The 19,301-nt window shown below is 38.5% G+C and overlaps 1 protein-coding gene across 16 annotated transcripts in view; it reads left to right on the top strand.

The window, feature by feature from the left end:
• The first annotated feature begins 598 nt into the window (after window positions 1–598).
• The window catches only part of LOC129722291 (diuretic hormone receptor-like), a 69,897-nt gene continuing 51,194 nt past the window's right edge, over window positions 599–19,301 (top strand). For 11 of the 16 annotated variants that reach the window (XR_008727583.1, XR_008727582.1, XR_008727581.1 and 8 more), the window contains exon 1: window positions 599–1,122. The gene's annotated coding sequence lies outside the window, so the exon portion shown is untranslated. The remainder of the gene's footprint in view (window positions 1,123–19,301) is intronic. The other 5 variants (XM_055675627.1, XM_055675622.1, XM_055675624.1 and 2 more) reach the window with 4 other exon arrangements.

Raw genomic sequence — 19,301 nt, 5'->3', positions numbered from 1 at the left:
GTCAATTTGGCTATACATTTTTTTTATTATCTTCTACTCCCTTTGGATATCACCTGAACAATCGTTTTGCTTCAAAATTTGATGGTGTTTGTTCCAAATCCGTCATTTCTAACTTATCATGATAGCAAAACTTTTCTTTCCGTCATCTAGCAGCGCGTTTGAAAAATGAGCCCCAAGGTAATACAAGGGTCATGTTTGTTATTTCCAGCCTATAATGCTCACATACAAAACGTTGTGCGATTTTTTATGTCCTTTTGAATCAACAAGACAGAAACTCTTGTTTGATATTCGCGTATCGTTCTTTTTCTGCCTCGATAACCTGTTGCATCCCTTTAACCGATGGATATTTCGAGGAGAATCTCTCGACGGTGAGATTATTTCAAAATTCTCATACTACCCTCTAATCTGTGTGATGTTCGATGAAGATGCTGACGATAACGTCAGCGATGGTGAGAAAGATTCAGATTCCCATCAGTTGTTCTACTAATAGCCGTGGTCTCTCCGGCTCTCGCTCCCGCTCTGTTTTGCTAGCGCGGCAGGCGATACTACGATGGCACTAAGAATTCTCTCTTTGGTTTTCTTATCAGTGGTCAGATGGCTGCCGTGGAATCTGCATACTTGGGCCGGTCGCTCGTGCCGTGGTGAGATCGCGCGCGCGTTTCGCCATCATCACCGCATGGTAGGCGATATACCAGATAGATGTTAGTAGGTACGAGCAAGTACAGGATAGTGTAGCACCACGTCGTAGTCCTCTCGTCCGTTCGTTGGGTGCGTTTGGCGCGTGCTGTTGCAACCGGCGACGCGACCGGCAATTTGGACAAGGGCGGCCGGAGACCTGTGGTTTTGTGCTGCTCGGTATCTATTTACCGGTCGGGAATGAGCAAACAGCCAGTCCGTGCGTTTGTTTGTGCGGAGATTGCAAGATATTGTAGTGTAATGTTTAGAATCGCATTTTAAGGAGATAATTGGATTAACTTGGTGGCTTTCGCTTTTGGGGAATTGCGGTCATAGCTTGTGCGGTGACATGTTCAAGGGAAAACAGTGTATGCCTGACAGTGAAATAGTGTACGAATTTGAGTTTGTGTTTTCGAAAGTGAATGGCATCGTGACTCAGAAGTGAAGGTATCTATAAAACCAACGAAAGTTTGAGCATTTTTCTCCACAATCTTTGTGCTAGGTTTCAAATCTAATTATCATTCCTCAATATGTTTTATTAATGTAGTCTGCATTTAATTCAGCATTGATTTTGCTAGAACCGGTTTCTTGGTCGGGGTTCGACTGATTATATTTTCATTGTTTCTTGATGAGCCACATAGAAGCACGGTAAATATTGAAATTGTGTTGAAAAATATTTACCGAGATGAATTTTAATTCTCCGCTCTTGAATAGAAGCAAATAAAGCAAACCAGGTGCTGGCGTGGAATGAAATTATGAAGCCATAACTGGAACATATATTTCCAATTATAGATAAAGAAACTCCAGTTCAATTTTGTGTATAATTCTACGAATATGGTACCGAAACCGAAATTCAAGTGCAAACAGACACAAGCAGCTTCAGTAGCAGGATGTCTTATCACGCTTATCTTTTAGAATAAATATGATTTTTTTTATCTTTTCATTCTGTGTACTCTTCGAAGATTTAATGTTCTAGTATCTAGTAGTTTCATCCTGGATGAAGTGGATTAAACACAAATAGAAAAATGACAAAGCTTTTCCGTTGAACTTCACTAGTCAACGGGAAGACTCTCCAAATGTTTCTTTAATGAGAAAGCGTTTAAATACAGCAGCAATGAAATATTTAATTTGTTCAATTGGTTCGTGCTGAACAAAAATCATTACTAACACAGATTGGGTAAAAAAATTTGATCTCACATAGAAAACCAGTACGTATAAGCCACAACAACATTGTACGACTTGCTTTCCAAGCATTCTTAAGTGGTTTTTCAACATTTTCAGAACTGATATCATCCGTCTAAAAGAACAAGGGACTGATGACGTCTTACAGATGAGAGTAGAGCTGACATTCTCATTTTTCTGTTGACGAAAAATCATATACCTACTGACGAAAATAGAAACAACTCTGCTAGTAATAGAGCCTACGTATAAATTTTTTACAACTCATTTATTCTCATATTCGGTTTTTTCCTGACAGAAATAAAAGTATTTCCAGATAGCAAGCGTAATTTGATGGGATTCGATCACTAATTAAAAGAGATTACGTATTCAACACAAAGCAAGTCCTTAGTCTGACAAGGATTGATAGAACACTAATTTGGCTTAAAGTTTAATTGCACAATGCTTATGCAATATGTGTTGATGCTTTCATTATTTTAAATTGATACCAAATACACTTATTAAAGCCATCTTTCCATCGGTATTGCTACCTTCTCGTACCATTATCTCGCCTAGAAAGTGATTATGCAGTTTGCTAGATTCTGCTACATGATAACAATGATTATATACTAACAGTTCAAGCGCGTGTAGTTTCAGCTTTCCAACAATTGAAAACAACATCATTAGAAGCCATTTGCGGCGAAGATTAGGGCTCTGATTTCTAGCTGAACATAGACACAATGGGTACGATACGTATCGGAAATTTTTCAGTTATCCAGAAGTAATCTGACAAATTTGCTGAGCGCATCCAAACCCGTATTCATCGTTTTGCGTGTCATCGTGATTTTCCGCACTCTTTATCAATAGGTTTGCTAAATTTAATCAATCATCTTGTCACTTGAAATGTCTCATCGCATGCGATATCCATCTGATTACAAAGTTCATTATACAGCATATCAAAAAGCTTCATCTCCTTGCACAATGCGAAATTAGTTTTGATGTCATCCATTGGGTAAAAAAACGGACGTCATCTGATTTGTTGATCGGTTGCGATTTCACCACTAATCTGGTTAATAGAAATCAACCGCTGCGTATTGACAATGTTAGATGTTTATACAGTCTAGCAGGAAACAGCACGCTGTTTACTTTCTCCTGGTTGCATTCTTCAAACACCACAATAAACAAACTGATTCTGCAAAATGTGCCCTTTTGACGTACGATTGATTTCATTGATTGCTCTCAAAACACGCCGCGAATGTAGGTACACATCTAGCGACTGGAAAGAACAACAATTCACATCAATTACCGCCCGTAACTATCGTGCCACTAAGCGACCGCGTTCGGAGTCCCGATCAATCAACAGACTAGCGCTCGCTGGTGATATGTCCAGACGTCACAACAAATCTCTGCTCATTCAAATCGTACGCTATTTGAGCCGCAGCAGTTCAAAGGTAGACACGCGAGTAACGCCACCAAAAACGGTGATCTTGCACCACGAAAGTGATTACTACCCGACGAGACACTTGAGCGCACCGCTGAGAGCGACAGCACTCGGTCTATAAATTTCATACAGTTTTTTTTTTCTCACTTGTTTACTGACCATCAAGTCGGAAGCCTGATTGCGCGAGTCCGATGAGAATCTCCGACTGCTCGGAGCGTATGAATTTTTATGGCAATCATTTTATTTTGTACTCTTCTTGATAAGATGATAACATCAGTAGACTACCGTGAAACGCGTACCGGGCCACTTTACCAGATAGTTTTGGATGTATTCGCCTCTTGAGTGTCAGCAGGTTGGGTTTGTTTTGCTACATAGTTTATTTTTTCCAACGCAATCAAACTGAGCATAAATAACGCAAACGAATCGTTCTTTCTAGCCGGCGACTAAAAATAGACCTAATTTTGTTATTATTTCCTACTAACGTGCTGAAAACAAGGCAGTCTAATGTGAGAATCTGGAACTTTGATGCACAGTCGAGAGTTTGTTGCTTTATGATTATTTGAATAAATTATTGTACGGTTGAAGTTTGGCCAACCAATCAATGACCGGCTGAGAACATATGCAAGAATGTGGTTTAATTATCTTGCTGGTGCTGGGGTTGCCGGTATATTCCGGTCAATAAACGACCTGAATCTATTACTCATGCTAAATGATATTTACTAAGGCATTGGAGCAAAAAAATGTATCGCCAGGAGGTTTTAAAATTGAAAAAACAGACAGATACGACGGCTGAAATTGATAAAAATATATAAAAATATTTACGTCTGAAAAGACATTAGGGGTCTCCACATCGAGCTCGTATACGAATACCCAGCCGTAAACTGTGTATCTACCATTACTCGTCAATGGAGGTGAGTATTTTTACGGCTGGGTATTCGTTTACGAGCTCGACATCAATACCCATATTAACTCTGCCAAGGGCATAAAATGGGGCAATCTGGAAAGAGCAACCTAACTAGCTCCGGCCATCTCAAGATTCCAATATTGTGGACTGTTTATTTGGGATGGTCAAATAGAAAATGAAAGCGACTAATCGTTTGAAGTCCAAGTTATTAATAGGACAAGTAGAGTACATCAAATGAGCCAGATTTGAAATCAGAGATGGCAGCTCTGAACTGACTAATGTGTATTTTTTGCATTTTCAACAGCCAATCAAAAGGACCTGATAGAGGCCTGGTAGAATCGTGTCTAGTTAAACACTTGAATATTGCCTAACCTTATTTCAAATATATTGTCTCTCGGAGGCCGGATGCCCAGAGACCGTAAAGTACCCATATCGTGCACGAGTTTGTAAAATGAAGACCTCGGCAGATTCAGAACTGTATCTTTCTGCTTTCATATTCTCGTGATACTTATGAATAATGCAGCAGATTCGGTTGTAAAACGATTTGCCAATCCCAAGCATTATTTCGATAGTTCTTTTGGAAATTTCAGTTGATTATGATCAATCGCTGATTAGAAACTGGTTATCAAATATGATATGCTACGAGTGCAAATTGAAAAAGCGGAAACATCGTGAGCGTCACGGATATTGTCCTCTTTAAAATATTTAAAACTCAGTCAGTTTTCAACGAATTTCTTTCATTCTTGCAGGAATAGATAAGAAAATTAGCTGTGCGTCCACCAAAACGCGTAAAACTATGGTTTTTGGACGCTAACTATTGTACTATTGACAGATGTAGAGCCTTGTTACACATCTATTTCGAAAACAATGCCAAATATCAGGCAAAACTCTCAGTGTCAGTCTAAATCAAATTAAACATCTATTGACTGCACCTAACACAAACGGAGAAGATTTTGTTACATTAGAGCAATATTTTATTACTTTTTGTGTCTTATGACTTCGCATTAGACAAAAAAAAAAACAAACTAAATGCAATGAAATAAAAGACAGCTGCGCGCTTGTATGCGTGTGTGCAGTAGAATGTACAACCAAGAACTTCAAGGCATTTTAGCGAGTCTTACCTCGCCGCATTTGTATTAATGCCGCGATCTAATTCATTCCAGTCTCCTTTTTTTACACATATGCATATATGCATGCAGAATCTTTCCTGTAGCTTCCTTGTATTAAATGTCTACTTAGAAACACCACGGTTTAGTTCCCCACTTTTTACTTTGAAATCAAGATATGTAGTACCGAATGCCAGAGTTGCAGGAAATGCGAATATGTGTTGCCTAGATGGGCACGAGTTTTATATATACAACCCCAAATGAATTTTCATGAAGCGATAAGCGTGTTTCCAACATGGCTTGCATCCGCTCGCAAGAAAGCAAATGTTGGTGTGTTCCTAACGCAGTTTACAGATCTATCGTGATGTGATTTTAGGAACTGTTTGTAATCATCAACGTTTAGCTACTGTGTAAAAGAGACAAAAATATACCTGGCAGCTCTTGCCATATTTTTTCTCTACTCCGTATGTAAGAGAAGAGTGGCCAAGTGGCTTCTTTTTCTTCTTCTTTGCTATGAAACATATCCCCGGTTGAAAATTATGTTCGTCTGCCTTACGCAAAATCCAGTGCAACCAGAAAAATTTATTTATTTAATGCTTTTATTTTTATTAAACAAAAAACACCACAGTAAAAATTAGATTACGAACAACATATAATACTAATATAAAACTTCGTCTACATTTATATCATCATACTACCACTGCCAAACTTTTTTTTCTTGTTTTTCTCACATCTCCGGACTTTAATCGAAACAAAAATATTTAATGATGAGATTTTCATAGAGAGCACAATGGAAAATATTCGGCAAAACACTTAATTCCTGTTGCAAAATCAAGGGGAAAATTGCTTGTTTATGAAGAAAAGCTTAATTTAACGTTACCACGAACAACTAAATAAACGACATAATAATAATAAGAAATACCTTCACTACATATTCGACTATTGCGTGAGAAGCGCGAAGCGAGGGGCTGTACTAAGCGTTCCACCAGATAATACTAAGGATCTGGGCGGATGAACAAATGCCGAAGACTGATTGGAAGGCCTCATATGCCCTATCTATCGATTGGATTGTTGCAACTATCGAGGCATTACGTTGCTCAACTCCGCATATAAAGTGCTCCCCCGTATCCTGTTCTTCAGATTGAGACCGTTAACGGAATCTATTGTTGGCGAATACCAGGCTGGTTTTCGACGGATCAAATCTTCACCCTGCGGCAGATCCTCGATAAGTTCCGGGAATACAACTTACCGACTCACCATCTGTTTGTGGATTTCAAGGCGGCATACGACTCAGTGAAAAGAAACGAGCTGTGGCAGATCATGCTGGAACACGGTTTCCCTACGAAACTAATAAAGCTGAGTCGTATGACACTGGAGGGATCAAATTCGTGCGTGCGGATAGCTGGCGAGACATCAGCCGCGTTCGTAACGTTGAATGGACTGAAGCAGGGGGATGCGCTCTCTAACTTACTGTTCAACATCGCTCTTGAGGGTGCAGTCCGAAGAACAAACGTGGAAAGAAACTGTACGATCGTCACGAAATCTCACATGCTTCTTGGTTTTTTCGGACGACATCGATATCATCGTTATCGACCGCAGGGCAGTGGAGGAAGCCTTCGTACCTTTTAAGAGGGAAGCAGCGAGATTGGGACTTGTCATTAACTCTGCCAAAACTAAGAACATGGTAGCTAGCAGAGAGCGTAGGAGTCCCCGTGGTGCTGGTGCTCCACCTGATAGATGGGGAACGATTTGAAGTGGTTGACGAATTCGTTTATCTTGGTATGCTTGTGACATGTAACAACGAAAGTCTTGATCACGAACGGATTGCCTGTGAGCCTGAGAGCGGATTTCGTTCTTTCAAAGAACTGACTCTTCTGATCAGCTCGCGAGCAGACTGCCTGCATATAGGTTTAGATTCAGATTCCGTATCTGGGACATTAGCTTTCAGCCATTTGGGTACTGCTAATAGTTAATTGTGCGTGTGCTGATAGCATGTGTTCACTTCTAATGTGTGTTGTTTTCTTGCTTGCTCTGTGTGAAGAAATAATAACAGAATTAGAATCAACCTGTGTCATTGACAAATGGCAATCCACAATGAAGATAAATAAACTAACTTACCGGTGCCACGCAATTGGCACTCTTTATCACCTCAAAATAATTAATTCGACATAGTCTTTATTTTTTTGTCACTCGCCAAAACGTTGCTAATAATGAAAAATTTTTAGAAACATTTTCTTTTTTCAAAGCGGAATTTAATTTCACCCATAGGCTTGATTATCAAACGATTTTGCTCTCTTGTATAACAGGTGAAACTGCCGATAGGTTAAGAATGCTACGATTTACGCGAATTACTTAAATGATGATATAGAGGAACTGCTCCATTATTCATCTCATTAAGCCGATATTCACGAAGAATGCACGGATTAAACACCAAATTTTCACGAAATCATTGAACAAATAAACTAAATATGCTTACATGCTCTTATGGAGTCGTTTAGCATTGTATATGCAGTAAAATTAGCTAGATGCAGTAAAATTTGCTAGATTAGCTAGATTAGCTAGGGTGGTATTCAAGACACGACCGCATGACGTTGACTACCGTATTCTTATATTTCATTAAAACAAATAATAGTATCCATTAAAACGAATAGTTAAATAGTTTAATTTACGACCCCATGAAAACCAAAAAAATCTGTATAAATCAGTATTATTTTCAGAAAATCTGTAATCTGTATATACAGATATCTGTATGAAAAATACGCAAAAAATCTGTATAAATGCAGATAAATCTGTATATGTGGCATCACTGGGCGGTGGCGGTGCCGGTGGTGGTGGCGGTGCCACATGCGCTATAAACATGCATACACGCGCTACAGACATACATACACGCCATAAACATACACACACGCTATATAGCAAGCCACACACGCTAGCCACACACCTTATATATTAGGGACACACGCTGCAGATATTTACACGCTACAGATATTCACACCCTATATATGCATACGCTGGATGATGGATGCTGGCGGTGCGAGTCTCTTTCAGTTTCGGGTTGTATTCACCCAACGATGTCTGAATCGGATTACCGCTGGTGGAGTCCAACTCAGATCGAAGGGAAGCCGAACTGAAAGAGGTAAGAACTGCAGCTTACCACTACCACCGCCGTTGTTGCCCGCCGCTGATCCACTTCGCCTACTGCCATCGGTGTTGATGGCCTGCTGCTAGTAAACTGAACTGATGGGGTGAAATGTTCGAACGGTACCTTTATACCAAGGCTTTGTCAGTTAGTTAGAAAGAAGGAGGGGCTAAGTAGCTAATGAAATGACAAGGAACGTAAATAAGCATCGGAAACAGAAAGTACAACAACAATAACAACAAAGTCAGATCGATTGTATCCGTTAGTGTCGACTGTGCTTGGGAAGAGAGATAGTGAATGGCTGCGCGGATTGATTTAGACAATCGATATTAATTACCAATTTTTCAATAGTGTATCTCAAACAATAGTTTGTTTTTGTTACACAATTTAAACCGCAAAAGAATTTCTGATCGATTGATGCCAAAACCTCGAAAACCTGATTATAAATGACTGAAAAATAAGCGCTCAAAACCTGACCACTTTTCCCTGGTTTTCCCTGGTTGAATTACTAGATTTTCAAATATAGGTGCCCACCTTCGATATAGACGTTAGTCAACGTCAAAAAACTTTGGTTGGCTGCTGAACGAGTCCCGCTGTAGCCGTATAGAACAATGCGCGGATTTTGTTTTCTAATTGAATTAATTAAGTTTTCGAGTACAGATGCCCGACTATAATATCAAATTTAGTGCTTTTAAGTGAGTTTTTGAGGATTATACTTTATGAGGAATCTAAAGTGAACTAAAAAGAATCCACTCCATGGATTAGCAGATTGGTTTAATAAAGAAAATATGCGTTTTTCCTGTTTTCAATAGAAACTAAGGGAGTGTAAGCAGGCAAAAAAGAAGAGTTTTTTAAGACGAAGTTCAAGCGTTTAATTGACTAGCACACTAGAGCATTAGCCGATCCTGAGACGGTGTAGAGGGGAGTCTCAGCATTGCTGGCCCGCCGGTCCGCTAGTTACACTTGGCAACAACAAACATCTAAACTCAGCGCTTTGCCGCTTGTTTCCGGTCCATCTAAACATCCAAGCGAAACTCTTATTGATGGTTATAATGTTGACGAAAAAGTAATGTACGTAGCGGATAACGTTCATGTGTATCAGTGTGCGACGGAGTCCGTTTTTTCGCATTCCTTCATTCCAGCACCTACGCCGCGTCGAATGGCTTTTGCGTCAGTACTCACCGTAGGTATTTAAGACAGGTTTTTTCATCATACAGGTAGCAGTTTTGTTTATATTCGCTATTCCGTTTAATCGAACTTGCTAGGTACATTGTCTGATTATAGCAAAGGAAGCAAAGCACAGTGCAACAATTTTTTTGCCTTGCCTTCTATGTATGATTTTTTGATGAAGTTTGATGCGAAAATAAATTTTCCTGAGTTTGAACATATTTCAACTTAAGGGGCAACAATGGCGCCATTTTGAATTTTTGAGAAACCGGTAATTTTTTATGTTTTTTCGACACCATTTTGTTTTAAGACCAAATATCAAAATTCTAAGAGTTTGTCCACATATTAGCATCTTTTTACCCATCTTTTAAAAAAAACAGATCTTAAACCGGACAAAAACTAAGCTCAAAACGGTGATACTACGAAACCGGTTTTGGCATAGTTTTAGTATATTTCACAAAGCAAAATAATATCGACTATTCAGAGCATTAATGGTAATTCGCTAATATCTTGAAGTGGTAGTCAAATTATATCTTATTTTGAGTAAAAAAGTCTCAGAAATCGAATGATAGGTGTCTGATCTACGTAAAATGTCAGCAGATGAACCTATTCATGTATTGTAGGGGAATTGGGGCAAAATCGAAAAAAGTCAATTTTTGTTGCACTGTGAAGTCAATGGAAAGACAAAGTCCCACTCATCCCGTGCTGGGCTTTAATATGTGGTAGATCGAATTCTTCGTCTGCTGGTAATGGAAACCCAACCCAAGTACCATGCGGCAGAAATGTCGGGACTAGCGAAGAACGCTGATAGAGATTATAAAACGAGTGTCATCCTGCGTCATTTGCAGTTGATTCTCCACAATGACGAGGATTTAAACAACCTTTCTCCCGGCGTCGAATATCCAAGCTGTTTTACTCCCGAAGAAAACAAGACAAAAGGTATAATTCGAATAATTTCCAGCTTTGTAAAAATTAAAACCAACCGTCCTGTTTAGTATAACCACATATTTTTAGTTGAAGCAAACCTTAGTTTTTGCCTCTAATTAAAATTAAAAATTTGACATAACATGTTCATCGAGCAAAGATTCAGTTTCACCCACGTTGTTTTGTTTTGGCGGTGATGTGGTACTCTGCCTCTACAACTGAGTCCCAGTAACCTTCAACATTATTTTCGAATATTAATGGAACAACGCTTCTCATCATGGTTACATATCACTTAGTTCCCCCCTCACAACAACAAGCTCAAAGAGAAATTAGAGTATAAATATGTAATCTCTATCTCTTCTCTTTATATCGTTTTTGTTCAATTCTGTTCATAATAGCGTCGAAAACTGAACTGCACACCCAACGCAAACGGGGAACATTTTATTACTTTAGGGCAATTTTTTATTACTTATTGTGTCTTATGACTGCGCATTATAACCAAAGAGTAACAAACAAAAAGTAATAAAAATTATGACGGCCACACGCTTGTATGTGTTTCTGCAGGAGAACATACAGCCAAGCACCGCAATGCATGTGTTAGCAAGACTTCACTCGCTGCATTTGTATTGATGCAACGATCAGGTTCATTTTTGTCCCCTTCATCCACACATAATCAGAATCTCAACCGTCAACCTCAAATGTCTAATTAGAAACACTTTCGTTTCGTCCCCCAGTGTTTACTTGAAATGGAAATAAGTAATACTGTCTGACCAGAGTTGCCGAAGTTGCGAATATTGTCTGGTTAGGCACGAGTATTGTATTTTCAAACAGGTGCAAATGAGTTTCCATGAACCAATGAGTATGTGTTTTAGATATCTTGCAGGAAAGCGAATGTTTTTGTTTTTCTCTAACGCAGTTTACAGATCGTGATGTCATTTCACGACGCATTTCAAGTCTTTGAAATCATCAACGTTTGCATACTCTATGACGGGGAAAATGCTGCTTGGCAGCTCTTGCCATATTTTTTCTCTACTCCGTATGCGAACTAATACACGCACACCGGATGAATTGGAGATTGAAGAAACTTGTAACATGTGCAACATATGGGATGGTGTGTGATTTTTTTTGCTTGAGATGGAATGGGAGCAGTTTTCGACAGAAAAAATCTTGCATGTGGTTGAAACGACCATTATTAGATAGTCGTGCTCCCGTAACACGTGCTAAATATATGGCAGTATGTGTTGTTACTTTACTGGAGAAGAATTTTATTGCCTTTAAATTAATAGGTTTGTTACCCAAAAGGCAATTTTGCGCTATTGCTAATAAAGTAATAAGGAAAAGTTTTGCGTGCACATAAATCTTGAAAAAAAAACAACGGCAAACCATTTTAAAAACAAAAATCTTCCAGTTTCGGCTGTATATAATTTCCTGCAAACAATAATTCGTCTGAAGGGTGGTGGAAGACAGGAATTCATTCTTCTTGTCTAAATCATAGTTAAAGTCCAGCGGTTTGACTACACAGTGCAACAAAAATTGACTTTTTTTCTGCCTTGGCTTCTATATATAATTTTTTTGTGTATTTTTATGCAAAACTAAATTTCCCCGAGTTTGAACATATTTCAACTTAAGGGGCAACAATGGCGCCATTTTGAATTTTTGAGAAACCGATAATTTTTGTGGTTTTTTCGACGTCATTTTGTTTTGAGGCTAAATATCGAAATTCTAAGAGTTTGTCCACATATTAGCATCTTTTTACCCATCTTTTGAAAAAAAAACAGATCTTAAATCGGACAAAAACTGAGCTCAAAACGGTGATACTACGAAACCGGGTTTGGCATAGTTTTACCATATTTCACAAAGCAAAATAATATCGATTATTTCTGAGCATTAATGGTAATTCGCTAATATCTTAAAGTGGTAGTCAAATTATATCTTATTTTGAGTAAAAAAGTCTCAGAAATCGAATGTTAGGTGTCTGATCTACGTAAAATGTCAGCAGATAAACCTATTTTAGTATTATAGGGGAATTGGGGCAAAATCGACATTTTGCTGACATTACCTTTAATACTCAGAAATAATCGATATTATTTCGCTTTGTGAAATATACTAAAACTATGCCAAACCCGGTTTCGTAGTATCACCGTTTTGAGCTCAGTTTTTGTTCGATTTAAGAACTGTTTTTTTTTTTTTTCAAAGGATGGGTAAAAGGAAGCTAATATATGGACAAACTCTTAGAATTTTGATATTTGGTCTTAAAACAAAATGGCGTCGAAAAAACCTCAAAAATTTCCAGTTTCTCAAAAATTCAAAATGGCGCCATTGTTGCCCCTTAAGTTGAAATATGTTCAAACTCAGGAAAATTTATTTTCGCATCAAACTTCATCAAAAAATTATACATAGGAGCCAAGGCAAAAAAAAAGTTGCACTGTGCTATCAATCAAGACGTTTTTGATTCCATTTTTTAAAAAACACCATACCGATAGAAGGTATGTATTTTGGCCAGATAAAACACCATCATTTCCATCCGAAACAGAAACGTACCTAAACAATAACTCGACCCCACTTATACCCTAAATAACTGGAGAGCAACGAACTGCAAATAGTTGATTGGTAGAATCAAGAGATGCATTCAAAAAGTCGACGTGAAGGCCGTACACCGGCATCATGAAAAAGCTTCGTCGGAAAGTCAATTACAAACCTTTCTCAAATGTTTATTATTCTTTTTTTTTCGTTTTTATGGGAAATGAATCAATTTTCGTTTAAGTACATCTACATTTTCTTTGACAAGAGTAGAAAAAGTACAAAATTTTAGTTGTCCTCCGTTACACTTGAAGAGACGAGTTCAGCTCTAATAATTTACCGACTCGTGAATCATGCCAACTCTTTTTTTCTTCAGAAAATATTTCCGCAGTTACACAAATTGACCATTGTTTTTTATGAGTAAAACGGATTAGCTTAGCATGCCGCTAAATTGAGGTGCCATTTTTCAATGTTGTTGAACTTTCAGGTGTTGATAAAAAACATATTTAGATTTATATAGATTCAGCGTTCGTCATCTTAGAGATTTTTAGCTGACTGTTGAAATTCATTGATTAATTGAAAAAGCATCCAAATTAAGGAAGCTAGGTTCAGATGAGTCCTAGAAGTCCTAACGTTTATTACACATTTTAAGAAAACAAAATACAAAACTGATCAATTAATAATGGTATTATTAATTATATTATTATATATTATATTATTAATTATTTATACATGGCTTCAACTTTTCTATATAACGTTCATAGAAAGACATCGCAAACGCAGACGGCTTCAATTTCTCATTCGACTGAAAGTTATTGTTTGGATCTATTGGGGGAATCACTCTAACAGCCTAGAATAGCATCGCGCAAAATTTGCACCGTAATCGTCCCATTATAAGTGGCGGAAAAAGTTTTACAAGTAGAAGCTATAATCCCCCCGTGAGCCGTTGTTTGGTTTGACTTGGTTACCAACTCGAAAGCGCTTCGGAAACGGGATAAATATGATTATTGTGTCATTTTACTGAGTTCTTAGCCTATCTTAGCAGCCGTTTAGGCTTTCGTTTTTGCTGTTTCCAGTGAACTCGTTCAGAGGCAAACAACCGCGGATGCGGTGTACTTTTGTCTGTTACTCATCCGTAGGCGATCGTTTGGTTGTTATTATCATCCAGAGACTGCCACAGCCAGCAGAAGAGGTTTCACGAGAATCATCATCTAGCCGCACCGACAGTAGCAATATGCTTTCGATGAAGATTGCTAGGTTGTTTCTCGTTTACTTTTTCCAACGAAGCTTGCGGCAATGTAATCCGACCTAAGATGTTTCAATCCATTGTGAAATAAAACTGCTCTCCGAAAAGCAATGGTGGAACTGACAATATAACGAACATATGGCAGGATTTACGACAGCAACGAATATCTTTATCCTATCGTGTATTAAATGGATACTTATACTCCATGCTAATATATAAATCAAAACTAACTCCCTTTACGCGACCGGAAGACGACCGACTTCGTAGCGTTGCGATAGGTGAACTCGTGTGCATTTGATTCCCACCTTACGTGTACAGGGAAAACTTTTGATTGAGTTTTACTCTTCGGTGCACAATATAATACCGGTACCGGTGAATCTCATGGGAGGTCAGCAAGACGTGAAGAAAATAACCTTTGTTGCTTTGTACCGCATCTCGAGAAATTCGAACTTCTGAAGTGAGAAAGATTCTGGTGGTCCCTTAAGAAAACTAGATCTGCAAACGAAAATTATAATTATACAGGGGAATTACGGTGGTCAATGATAATACTAGCAATGCTTGTTATACACATTATCTAGTAATCGTATCAGTTTACTGAACGAAGCGATCAAGACATTTTTCTACACTAGCTTGTAGTAGCAGCATCCTCTCTCATCTAACGAAAGCGCCAGCTTAAACAGGAGCTGATATGATAACGTAACATTATCGACTAGAACGTGCACAAAGCGCGCGCTAAATAGCTGGTGCTTGGTTTCTTTCCCCTCGCCTGTTCGGTCCATTACTTTACAGGCTAGAGGCTCCTCTCATGTTGCTGCGACAACAAACGATAGTCTGAGCTTACCGGAGTAGTCTTACCTTAGCGTAGAGAGTATGCTGAAGCAGTGGAAGTACACCAGTTATTCACATTGTCTACCCTCTACACATATGACAAAACTCCCACTACCGTCACAGCCACTAGAGGGAAGGCAATATTCCGGCAGCATCTCTATAAAAGTGCTCCTCCTCTGTTCATTGCTGTTGTGTGTGTCTCATAACAATATACGGTCGTTTGAGCCGTTGTCTTGTCACCCGTCGTAGCCCAGGAATGCTCCTTACATTGTTGTAAGAAAACTGATTCTAATTCAGTCAGCCATTTCCAGCTACCAGCTGGGTTAAACTTTGTAGTTTGCTGCGAACTGCACTGTCGTCGTGTCATCCTTCCGTTTGGTTTCCGATGGAACAGTTGACTGTGGGTTCAAGAGTGACAATGTTGACACAGAACGATAGGAATCCCCGTAGAGCAGGAAAAAATCGAAACATGGCACTTGTGGTGTAATATGCTTAGTTCAGTTATATTTGTTAACATGCGACTCAACACCATAGGTACTCGCGAAAGGAATAAAAATTGTTTATTATTTCTTTGCTACTGCTGTACACCAAAAGTGTTTTTTTTTACCGAATTGAGGTTCAAAAACATCCAAAGCACATGTTGAGAACTCTAGGTCAATGAAATATAAACTGCACAAAGGGTATTATTAGAATCTGGATTAAAGAGAAAAAAAGGACTAACTCCTTAAGGGAATAAACGGGGAAATTAATTAGGACAGAAAATTTTTCTAGCTGCAGGAAAAATTGAAAGTGGATAACATAGAAAATTCAAGATGCAGGGTGAAAGATATGCTGCTATAAAAAACACCATCTGATTTCGGAGAATAATTTTGTTTCGAAAAATTGCTCACGGCTATTCTGGCCAACGCTGAATATTTTTGTTCATAAATAAAACATGTGAAGAGAGGGCAAAGATGAGGTTGGCTCCTCTGATTTCAACGAACCTAAGGTCGTTTGATTCGTAGGTATTTTTTCATTCAAAAAAATTGTTCTAACGACAATTTCAAAGACAACTTTTTGTGTGGGCCATCTTTGGGAAATTCTCCAGCTTTAGGCTTCTCAAATCGCTGAATGCTATTACTTTGTTAATCTCGGCTAAATTTTCTTTTTTCTCGAAGCAATAATTTTTTTTTCGGCATTTTAACAGTTTTTTTTCTCATAGTTTAGATGGTAGTTTTTAACCTCTAACTAAGAGCTCATAAACGTTCGCGTTTAAGTCTTCCGCTGATCAATCGCACTGACAGGACTGCTATTGGCCAAGGATGTCTGGATACCACGACCCCGGAGCTTCTTGTCGACGCCGCTATTCTCAAGCATGGACCGAACCTTTTCTACGTACATCCGGTTCATTCGCTCGCTCAAGCCGTTCTGCTCGTGGGTATAGGGCACGGTCCACTTAGTCTCCTTATGCTTGCAAAATTTCTTGCTTGCAAAATTTCTTAAACTCGCGACCGACGTCCGAATGAATAAGCTTTAGCACTCGTTTCGACTGTCGACCCTCGCAGGCAGAAAAGGACTTATGCGTTTGCTTGCCTATAATACACGGTCCGTAAACGAACTCGCCACTCGATGGCTTCACATACCACTCAGTCTTTCGACCATTTTGTTTCCGATCCACTCTAAGGTTTTTCACACTAAGATGCCCGTATAGAGAATGCCCGTATTCAAGTTCCTTGAGCACACGGCCGCGCGAAAATAACACTGAATTGGATTGAAAACGGTAGTATAGGCCAACCCCAGTGTTAAAAGAAAATAGCACACAATGTCGCTCCGGTCCCCTTATAGTCCCGAATGATACGTTCAAAGGCTAGAAAGTGGTCTTGCAACTTGCAACAACGCCGCTTCGTACTCAACGCAGCACGGGAGTTCTTACTCGTCTAGTAGCACCGATATTCGGTGTTTTCAATGCGGATAGTTTGATTCATCGAGCTGCGGCATTTTTTATCACGTTTTCCGCACTCGCGCAAACTGGGCCCATAACCTAATGGGAAATTAGCACTTTCCGACCGAGCCAACACAATTGTGTAGGTAGATATGACGGATATCCGAACCCAAATCGAAGCAACTCCTATATAAAAACACTTGCTTGCTCCGGTAATTTATTTTTCGTTGCAGCTGCAATGTTGACACTAGCGTTGTGAGCAATAAAACAATGAATAGGACGTATAAAATATATAGAACACTTTTTTTGCTCTACAGCGTTTGGAATTGAAAAGAATGAGGTTGGAAAAACCGCACCAACATGCGGTCGCTGTTTGACAGCTCGATTGCTTAGGAGGTTTGGTTCCATAGACTGAAGCAACAGGTGTAGGGTATTAACAATCCCAACATGCGCAACAAAGTTCTCGCGTTTTTAAATAGGAATAAATGTTTATTTTGTAAAGACATGCAATCGCTTCGAAATGGCTTGACGGGTAGCTCCCAATACCGAAACAAGCCGTTCCTGCGTTCAGCATGGATCCTTATCTAGCAAATCTTTCAATTCAACGGTTCTTGCCCTTCCTGTACGCAAACAGTCGTCAATTTCGAAAATATCGTCTTCAAAGCGACAGAACCAGCCACGGAATTTTTTTTATTCAGAGTAGCATTTTCGTAAACTTTGTTTGACTCTCTATGCGATTCAGCCGCCGCACACTGTTTCCAAAGCTGCAAAAACGTGATCGAAATTATTTTGACCCAAAAATAATAGATTTTAGAGCCATAATGTCCCTGGAAAGTTGATCCATTAATTATTCTCCATTTTATAGAAGTTGCAATTTTGTGTGGCATATATCACTCGACTCAGCTCGACGAGCTGAGCATTTTCTGTATGTATGTGTGTGTGTATGTGCAGATTTTTACTCTCACTCACTTTTCTCAGAGATGGCTGAACCGATTTTCATGTAATCAATTGCAAATGAAAGGTCTTGATTTCCTATAAGACCCTATTAAATTTCATTGTGATCGGATTTTTAGTTTGGAGGTTATGTATCAAAACGTAAAAATCATGAAACATCATTATCTCAAAAACTACAATACCGATTTGGTTTCAAATGAACGGGCTACCTGAAAAACCCTTAACTTTTGAATTTCATAAAGATTGAACTTGTGGTTCAAAAGTTATAACAAGAAACGTGTTTTGAATACTGTTTAATCTCACTCATGTTTCTCAGAGATGGCTGAACCGATTTTCATAAAATCAGTGTCAAATGGAAGGTCTAGTTGCCCCATAAAACCCTATTGATTTGTTTTGCAATCGGACTGTTACTTTTCCTGTTATGTTGAAAAATGTGAAATCCAGTAGAAAAGGAACATATTCCGAAGACTACTTGGACTCACTCACTTTTCTCAGAGATGGTTGAACCGATTTCCACAAAATTAGTGTCAAATAATAAGTCTAGCTGCCGCATAACACCCTATTGAATTTTACTTTAATCGAACTGTAACTTCGTCTGTAATGTACCGAGATGTGAAAACCACGAAACTTCATTATCTCAGAAACTACAAAACCGATTTGATCAATATTATTATCAGATGAGCGGGCTAGTTAAGGGTTAACTGATGAATTATGATTGAACACGTGGTTTCAAATTTTGGCTGCCCTATACGTTCCCATTTCATTTGATTATAATCGAACTTAAGCTACCGTTATGTATTAAACTGTCAATAAAACAACGAAAGTCTATTATCCCAAAGATTACGTGACTTATTAGAACATAACTAGTGCCATACGAACGAGTCATCTCTCAAACTTACAAATAAAAAACTTCATAACAATTTGATATGTCGCTCAAAAGTTATGGAAAGAAAAGAAATTCAAAGACTATTGAAAGCTATACCTGCTTTGATCAGTATATGTGGCCTCAACATAATTTAAATGTGGTATCGTACAATTTGAACTTACCAAATTCATTGATTATTTGCGATGTGTTTAAAATCTGCAAATGCACGACGAATCGGTCATAGGATATAATCAAAGTCGAATAACAAATCGTTCAAAATGATTGGTTTTATCAAAATGACAACATCCTCGACTTTTGGCTTCTGTACATCGCCTTAATTCTGAATATATATTCATATTGGGTGGTATTCGGTCATTCTCAGCAGATTTTCTGGCATCAATCTAACACTGGAAATACCCATTTTGGGAGGTATTTAGTTATTTTGGTTGTTTT

The sequence above is a fragment of the Wyeomyia smithii genome, chromosome 2 (assembly GCF_029784165.1).
Source record: "Wyeomyia smithii strain HCP4-BCI-WySm-NY-G18 chromosome 2, ASM2978416v1, whole genome shotgun sequence".
Lineage (NCBI taxonomy): Eukaryota > Metazoa > Arthropoda > Insecta > Diptera > Culicidae > Wyeomyia > Wyeomyia smithii.
This window is presented reverse-complemented; position numbering and strand designations above follow the sequence as displayed.